This window comes from Cervus elaphus, chromosome X (assembly GCF_910594005.1).
Source record: "Cervus elaphus chromosome X, mCerEla1.1, whole genome shotgun sequence".
NCBI lineage: Eukaryota > Metazoa > Chordata > Mammalia > Artiodactyla > Cervidae > Cervus > Cervus elaphus.
The window spans coordinates 122,668,001-122,677,248 of NC_057848.1; the positions used below are offsets into that span (position 1 = coordinate 122,668,001).

A 9,248-nucleotide genomic window follows, 5' to 3' on the forward strand; every position below is an offset into this window, starting at 1 on the left:
GGCAGATGGGTTCTTTACCACTAGGGCCACCTGGAAAGCCTTATATGACCCAGCAATTCTACTCCTAGACAACTTTCCCAAGAGAAATGAAAACATGCTCACACAAACACCTGTACTCAAATATTCCACACATGTATTCCTAATAGCCAAACCTAGAAACAATCCAACTATTCAACAACTGGTATACACATGAGAGAAAGACCAAAGAGTATACGAGTATACAAAGGAACACTACACGGTAATAATAATAAAAAACCTCAATACTTTTTTTTTTTAGGAAAAGGAAATTTTAAGTATTTAAATACTGGTTATTGTGTCCATGTAGACCATGAGCTCAAAAACATAAAAATCCTATTTTGAATTTCTGCGCAGACCTGGCCAACTTCCAGAATTCCCCATGACATCTTTGTACTCTAATGACAGGACACAGAAACTTAGTCTAAACCATGTTTACAATTCCCTCTCCTTCACCTCAAGTCCAAATTCTTGCTGAGTTCTGTCCATTTTACTTCGAAAATGTCTAATGTGTCTACTTTTTCCCAATTCCAGCACATCTGCTCTAGTCCAAAGCCTCCCTCCATTTAATTGTCAACCCCCTTCTAACGGGTCTCTCACATCCACTCAGGGTGTCTGTCTCCCTCTTCATGCCCTCTCCCTCCGTCTCTTACAGAACTGTCTATGATTTTGTAGATAAAGGCTACTCTTCTACACAAGAACTTGAAGGCATGGTCTAGCCTCTGCCCACTTTGCTACCAACATCGAAAGGAGAGCTTCCTTTTCTTCTCTCTCTTATCAGGCTTCCTTCACACCATCCAATTTCCTAAGCTTCTCCACTTAGATTGTCCCCAATTTCTGAAGCCTCCTGGTTAGAAAACTCCTCCAAGCTAGGCTTCAACAGTATGTGAACGAAGAACTTCCAGATATACTTAGGTTTCGAGGAGGCAGAGCAACCAGAGATCAAATTGCCAACATCTCTTAGGTCATGGGGAAAGCAAGGGAATTCCAGAAAAACATCTACTTCTGTGTCATTGACTATGCTAAGACCTCTGACTGCGTGGATCACAACAAATTCACAAAATTCTTAACCAGAGGGCAGTACCAGACTACTTAACCTGTCCCCTGAGAAACCTGTATGTGGGTCAAGAAGCAACATAACCAGAGTTGGAACAACTGACTGCTTTATAATTGGGAAAGGAGTATGACAAGGCTGTATATTGGCATGCTGCTTATTTAACTTATATGCAGAGTATATCATGCAAAATGCCAGACTGGAGTCAAGATTGCTGGGAGAAATATCGAGAAGCTCAGATACACATATACACAGATGATTCCACTCTAATGGCAGAAAGGGAAGAGCAACTAAAGAACCTTTTGAGAAGGGTGAAAGAGGGGAGTGAAAAAACTGGCTTAAAACTCAACATTTAGAAAATTAAGATCATGGCATCTGGTCCTATCACTTCATGGCAAATAGAAGGGGGAGGGAAGTGGAAGCAGTGACGGATTTCATTTTCTTGATCTCCAAAATCATTGCAGATGGTGATTTCAGCCATGAAATTAAAAGATACTTGCTCCTTGGAAGGAAAGCGATGACCAACCTAGGTTGCACGCATTCTCAGGAACTTCAGTACTGTCTGGCTCTTTACGACCCCATGGACCGAGGCCTGCCAGGCTCCTCTGTCCAGGGGATTGTCCGGACGAGAATACTGGAGTGGGTTGCTATGCCCTCCTCCAGGATATTTTCCTGACCCAGGGATGGAACCCATATCTCCTAAGTGTGCTGCATTACAGATTCTTCGCCACTGAGCCCCTGGGTAGGCCGATGACAAACCTAGACAACATATTAAAAAGCAGAGACATCACTTTGCTGACAAAGGTCTGTAGAGTCAAAACTATGGTTTTTCCAGTAGTGATGTACAGATGTGTGAGTTGGATCATGAAGAAGGCTGAGTGCGAAAGAATTGATGCTTTCAAATTCTGGTGCTAGAGATGAGCATTGAGAATCCCTTGGACAGCAAGGAGAACAAACCCGCCAATCCTAAAGGAAATGAACTCTGAATATTCACTGGAAGGACTGATGCTGAAGCTGCAATACTTTGGCCACCTGGTGCAAATAGCTGACTCCTTGGGAAAGACCCTGATGCAAAAAGATCGAAGGAAAGAGGAGAAGGGGGCGACAGAGGGTGAGATGATTAGATACCATCGCCCAACACAATGGACATTAATTTGATCAAACTCAGGGAGATAGTGTAGGACAGAGGAGCCTGGCGTGCTGCAGGTCATGGGGTCATAAATAGTCGGACACGACTGAGCGACTGAACAACAACCACCACCTCCACCTTCCCTTTGAGCTTCCCTAAGGTGCCACGGCCCCACTCTCAGCAGGGCTAAGAATCTTTCTGTGTCTGTCACTGGTGAAAGCTGAGACTTATCTCTTCACACACTCAGCACACCCTGCTTAGGTTTGATGTGGGTCCTTAGAATGCTCATCACTCCCTCCCAGAGCTCAGACCAGGCAGCCTTCTCACAACAGTCATGGAGCACCTACCCTGCTACAGAAATGGGAGTTGGAGCTGTTTACCCCTCTCAATGTGTTTTCTCCTTTTACATTCACTTCCACATTTCATCCTTGAGTCACCAAATCCAACTCTGCTCATCTCCACCTGGTTACTGTAACAATCTGCACCTGCATCTCTATCAGGCGGGTGCATGTACCCCCTGCACTATGTATTTTCTTTCTCCTTTCCCTTCAGAATCTGTAGACTCCCAGACATCACCCTCAAAAGGGGCAGTGATGCAGGGGAGGTTGGGACTCTCATCCACAGCCTGGGTCAAAGCACGACTGTGTTATATATAACCTCTTTCACTCTTACAATGAACCTCACCTTCTAGCTTTCCTCCTGCTTCTTGGCCACCCCACTCACTGTGTCACCCCTCCCCTTAGGTCCACTCCCTGTGTATCTCCCTTGCACTTCTTTTCTGTTTATGTGTCTGTCTGGTCCACCAATGTGATATTCCCATCATCCACCTCACACCACTGGTCTTGTTATTTCAAGCATTGCAGATAGTTCCTGTAACATGCTTGTAATCAATGTGTGTCTACTAAGTGAAGGAATATTTTCAATGACTGACAGGAAAAGCATCTCCTCCATGTGGGAGTCAGTATATAGGTGTCATATTTGTAGCACCATACATAAAGCCTTGTGTCTTGTTCCAGACACTGTAGGGGTGTGGCTCTGTCTTGTTGGCCTGGTGACCTTGCATGTTCCCACTTAGGCTACGTAGGCAAGGCTAAACTGCAGGCTGACTTGAATCTTGGCAGAGAATCTACTGATTGCTCTTGTAGCAAGAGGAGATAAGCAGCCTGATGAAGAACTACTATGAGGCCATTTCTCACCTGCCTCCTTTTCCAGCTGGAGGTGACACAAAGTTGCTACTCACCCACCTCTGGTTTCCGTTGAACATAGGGTGGTCTCCCTAGCCCCAGCTGAGAGTACACCTGTGGACTACAGAGCTGCTCAGTCCATAGGGCACAGCTGTGGGCTCCTTCCCGGCAGAGACCCACCACCTGCGGTGCCTGTTACTGAGGCCTTCCAATTCAGTGTCAAACCGTGGGACTAGGGACAAGGCAACTGACACCAGGGGCATATTGCTTCTGCACTGTCTGTCAGTTAGAATCTGAATCCATTCGGGTTCATTGTCTCCTTACTGGCCAAGCCCGTAGAAGGTGACAAACTAACAACTCATTGGTACACTGTGTGGTCCTGTAGCCCCTGCAGTGGTACTTAGGGACTGGCTGCCTGACTATGTGACAGAGTCTGGTGTTGAGTTGTGTGATATTGCGTGACCAGAATATCGGCTTATTTTGTCATCACACACAGCAAGGATCATAGTTTTCACTACATACTATGAGTTAGGGTAGCCTTGTCAGTCCTCATTTACAAACCAACCTTAGAATGGATACTATGCCTGATACCAGCTGCACCACTATTGAGTCAATATATTTATTTAGACAAAATATGTTTCTGAAGTGCGATTCATTTTAAAAGTTAGTCTTATAGTCTGCTTAAAATTCAATATCTGTATCACTTGAGAGAATTGTAGTTGTAAAGGTAAATGAAACTAACAATTTTGAAAGTTTAAATGAAAATTGAAGTAGAATAAGCCAAATCCATTTGCAAAGGAATGCTTATTTCACATGTTATCTTGTTTATTCTTCATAACGAATATTTAGTGTAAACTTGTAATTTCCATTTTAGAAATAGGGAAACGGATCCAAAGGATGTAAATACCTTTCTCACCTTCACACACACTGTGTCAGAGCCAGTATCCAGACTCTTAATTATGTCACGTGCTCTGCCTAGTCGCTCAGTCGTGTCCGACTCCTTGCGACCCATGGACTGTAGCCCGTCAGGCACCTCTATCCAAGGGGATTCTTCAGGCAAGAATACTGGAGTGGGTTGCTATGCCCTCCTCCAGGGGTTCTTCCCGACCCAGGGATCGAACCCAGGTCTCCAACCCTGCAGGTGGATTCTTTACCATCTTTACCTCCCATTTTCAGTCCTTTTGGACCTGGATTTTCAGACCTCTGTAAGGGCACAACAGCTGCTATTTATATTCCCCTCTTAGTCCCTAAGCAGAGTGCATTCTGAATAGGTCGTTTGTTGCATAAATATATTTTTTGGTGCATGAGGATACAGATGCGGGACAGATGTGTAAGCATTTTGTTATTATGTAATAATAAGGATATCAGGGCAGAAATCAGACAGCTGGAAGACTTCCCTGTACCTCTAACGATAAAGAATCTGCCTGTGATGCAGGAGACCAGGCTTAGATCCCTGGGTTGGGAAGATCCTCTAGAGAAGGGAATGGCAACCACTCCAGTATTCTTGCCTGGAGAATTCCATGGATAGAGAAGCCTGGCGGGCTACAGTTTGTGGGGTCGCAAAGAGTCAGACACAACTGTGTGACTAACACACACAAACACACAGCACCGCTGGAGGGCTTCTGAGATCTGGTGACTATCAAGCCAATGGAGGATGTCATGGAAAAGAAAATACGTTTGTGGCTGCTCTCTCTCTGTACCCCAAAAAACTTGGAAGGCAAGTCAGAAGAGTGTGAAAGATACGCTGTGGCATTTGCCATGGAATTTGACAAGCAGTTTTTATTCTCTGTCTCCCTAGAACCTTTAACAATGGCTTTGGCATTTCATTTCTCTGTAGGACAATACAAGTTTATTAAGTATTAAAAAATGTTTCTCTGTCAATGATTGTATCAGGGACCATATGAGATCTGGGTGGCACATTTTGTAAACCCATATATTCAAGAGAAGACCAAAGGCTTTTATGAAATTTTTAGGTGTGGTATATATATATATGTATATATATGTATTAACATGTAGATTACACCTAAGAATATGTTATGACCAAATTTTGTTAACCCCAGAAGTGCAAGGGTGGTTTACATGTATAAGGTTACCAATGCAATTCGCCACAGTAATAGAAAAATGGAAGGAAAACAATTCTGTGATCATCACAATTGATGCATTGTAAGTGTTTGATGAAAATTAATCTGTATTTAATTATAGATTAATCTGTATTCCTAGGAAACTAGGAATAGAATAGAACTTACTCTGATAAAGTATATCTACAAAAAAGCAATGTAAACAGGTTGAAATGGAGAAGATTTTTCATTTCCTATCAGGAAAAATGCCGAGTATCACCTGTTTTAGTCAAGACTATTCTGGCTAGGTTTGTTCAATTCTGCAAAATGAGGAAAGTTTTAAGATTTAAGCCAGTAGAAACTGTTGATATCAAATATAATAGTATATTTTGAAAAGCAAAAATTATCTAGATCTAAATTTGTGGAATTAATATGCATAGCTAGAGGAATTGGTGGACAGAAAGTCTATATACAAATATTCTATCTCTACATACATCCTCAACTAGACAATGAAAATCACAAACCACGAAGTTTCAATAACATTAAATACCCATGGAAAAGTTAACAAAAAATTTGCAAGTAGAAAATGAAACTTTATTGAGAGAACTTTAATAGTCAAATAAACAGCATAAGAACAGCATAGATGGTTTCAGTTTATCTTCTTTCAAGCAAATGGTTCCCCTTCACCTATAATATAAACATTAAACTTACTTAGCAGAACTTTATTTCGATGAGAGGAGAGGTATACAAAGTTCACTGCAGTTGTAGTTCTATAAAATGGACTAAAGCAAGAACACTAAGGGCAACCCTTTGGCTTACCTTCAGTTCATTCTCTCTAGAAATTTTAAAGACTTTTCAGGCACATTATGAGTATTTTTAAAAACATACTACTCTTCCTACTTATATAAGAAAACCAGGACACTGAGTTCAGAACAAATAAATCAATGGAACCTATCAGAATGTAGTTTTCAGTAGAAGGCAAAACTGTGTACACATTCAGTAAAATATCTAACAACAAACAACAACCTAAGGAAAACAAAATACACAAAAAATGAAACAAATACATCCCCCAAAAGTATCATTTACATGTATTGATTTGAAATAATATTGTGAATATAGGATAGCTAAATAGTTGTTACCTCTGTTACTGCTTAAGTGAAGTAAATAAAAAGGCCAGTATTACATTTGTTTCTTCTCTACTGTGGAAAAGTATAGAAATTTTCATTTGTTTTAGTTTACCCCTGATATGGTTGTTTTAAGTTGGTTCAACATGTGCCCCCCCTTTCCTTGTGGCCCTCACATAATTCTAAATGTTTCTTTTCACCCTGGAAAGCATTCCAGTTGGTATAATAGATTAGATGGTGACACTAATTTTAAGTCATTACTATCACTCGCGACATGGTGACATCAACATGTGAAGCAGAAATAGGACTGTTTCGCACAGCCACACCAAAAAAAGAAAGAAAAAAAGGAGAGAAGAGAAGAAAAGGGAGAGCAAGAGGGAGTATGAGTGAGACAAGTAGGAAGACAGAAAGAAAGTCTGGAAAAGAAGATATTTTTCCTTGTTTCTAAAGGATAATGGTTTGCGAGAGACAACTCTGACCAATTTCAAAAGTTCATCCAAGGTATCTGTGATGTTTAGTTATTTAGTTACTGTGGGGTATGTTAAATATTTGTTTTTCTATCCTATTAGCCATTTCATCAATATTCTGAAAATATCTGAATTGCAGATTATACTGTTTTAATTCTGTAATATACTGTTAAGTGTCTTGTTCATATTTCTTATTATGTGTACTTGGGCTTTCTCCATTTTCTTCACAGTTATGTAAACTGAGAGGAATGGACTGGGAATTTGGGGTTGGCAGATACAAACTATTACACTCAGAATGGATAAACAACAAGGTCCTACTATACCACACAGGGAACTATGTCCAATCTCCTGTGATAAATCACAACGGAAAAGAATATTTTAAAAAATGTATATATATGTGTTAAAAATTATGTAAGCTAGCACATTGTCTTTACTTATTAGTTGAATTTATTTTCCTCTTCCTAACAATTGATACCTGTCTTTTATTAACTATCTTTTTCTTTTTCCCTTCAGTTCACTCTGTTGCTCTTTTTCTTACCTTTTATATTGGATGTAGGATTTTATATTTATGTACTTTCTAATTTATGTATTGGTCTTTTCAAGTACCACACATATTTAGGGCGAAGGTTTTTCTATGAGAACATTTTAATCATGTTCTATAGTTACTTGGAGGTCGTCTGGAAGTGCTATTTTCGTCTAAATGTTCTAATGGAATGGAACAAAAATGCAAAGTGAAAATGTGTAGGAGGCTAATACACAGTAAATTCTTCCCTAACTATGAAGTTCTTCCTTTAAAATCGGAATCATGCAATTAATTGTCAACAATTTGGAAAACACGTATGTGAAAGATACTAAGTTGATTACGTGGGAAGAACTAGAGTTACGGACTTTGACCTCCAAAACTTTTAAACTGATACATCAAAGAGGAAAAATAACATATTTGATATGGTTAGAGATGATTATATCATGAGGCTCAGATTTTTATTAGTACTTTATGAGTGACAGTGGGATGTATGGCAAAAACCATCATCAAAAACCATCATAGTCTTGCAAAGTAATTCTCCTCCAATTAAAATAAGCAAAGTGAAGTGAAGTCGCTCAGTCGTGTCCGACTCTTTACGACCCCGTGGATTGTCGCCTGCCAGGCTTCACCTTCCATGGGATTCTTCAGGCAAGAATACTGGAGTGGGTTGCCATTTCCTTCTCCAAAATAAGCAACCCCCTCAAAAAAAAAAAAAAAAAAACAGACCAAACGTGGGGGCAGGTAGTGTGCTTGGCATGTGTATCTTACTCACACCTGCCTTGAATAGCACTGACTACATGCACTCTCTCAACTTGATCAGCCACAGACAGAGGAAACTATAGACTATCTTTGGCCATTTCATTGTTCAGTCATTTCATGCTTCACTGGGGAAAGGATTTAAAATGCAACTGCTTTTTAAGAGCTAGAGAATTCAGAATTTGAGAGAATTTAACAAACATCAAGCAGAATGTTGGCTCATTTTCTTTTTTAAAGAAAATTTTATTTATTTATTTTAATTGGAGGCTAATTACTTTACAATACTGTCATGGTTTTTGCCATATATCGACATGAATCAGCCACAGGTGTACATGTGTTCCCCATCAGAAAATGAAATCTCAATTCCCCTGTTATAATTTGACTCAAGATGCTATTTTATGATAAATAAATCATGGAAAACAGAGTATTCTTGTATGCATGCCATCGAAGAGAAACAGGGATTGCAAAAATTAGCATTGAACAATGAGCATTTTAGTGTATCTGTTCTGAATTCACAACTTACGTGAGTAAAGGTGAGTTTAGAAGTTAAGGGATTTCACAGAATCACACACATTATGTTAAAGCTGGTACTAGAACCTACATGAATACCTGAGCATATTTCATATAAACTGATATTTATTACAGATGCATTCCATATTTGTTACAAGCAGAAATTATAAAAGAACCTGAAAATTATTAGCTGTTGGTTAAAGTACTTATACTCAAGAGAAGGAAACGGTTTCCTATTTTCAATTCCATATGGCTTTGATCCTGTCTGTTTCTTTATTTGCAAGTCTGTAAGTCAGGCACTCAGGCATCTGGGGTCTGAACAATCTTTCAAAGAGTATGTGAACTCTGTTATTAAAATAATAGTAATTTTCCCTCTATATTATTAAAGATATAATATTCTGAAAAACAGAAACCATATAAATTACTTTC

At 39.6% G+C, this 9,248-nt stretch overlaps 1 long non-coding RNA gene across 5 annotated transcripts in view; it reads right to left on the bottom strand.

The window, feature by feature from the left end:
• The window catches only part of LOC122689036, a 574,758-nt gene that overhangs the window by 391,418 nt on the left and 174,092 nt on the right, over window positions 1-9,248 (bottom strand). The gene's annotated exons all lie outside the window — the stretch shown is intronic.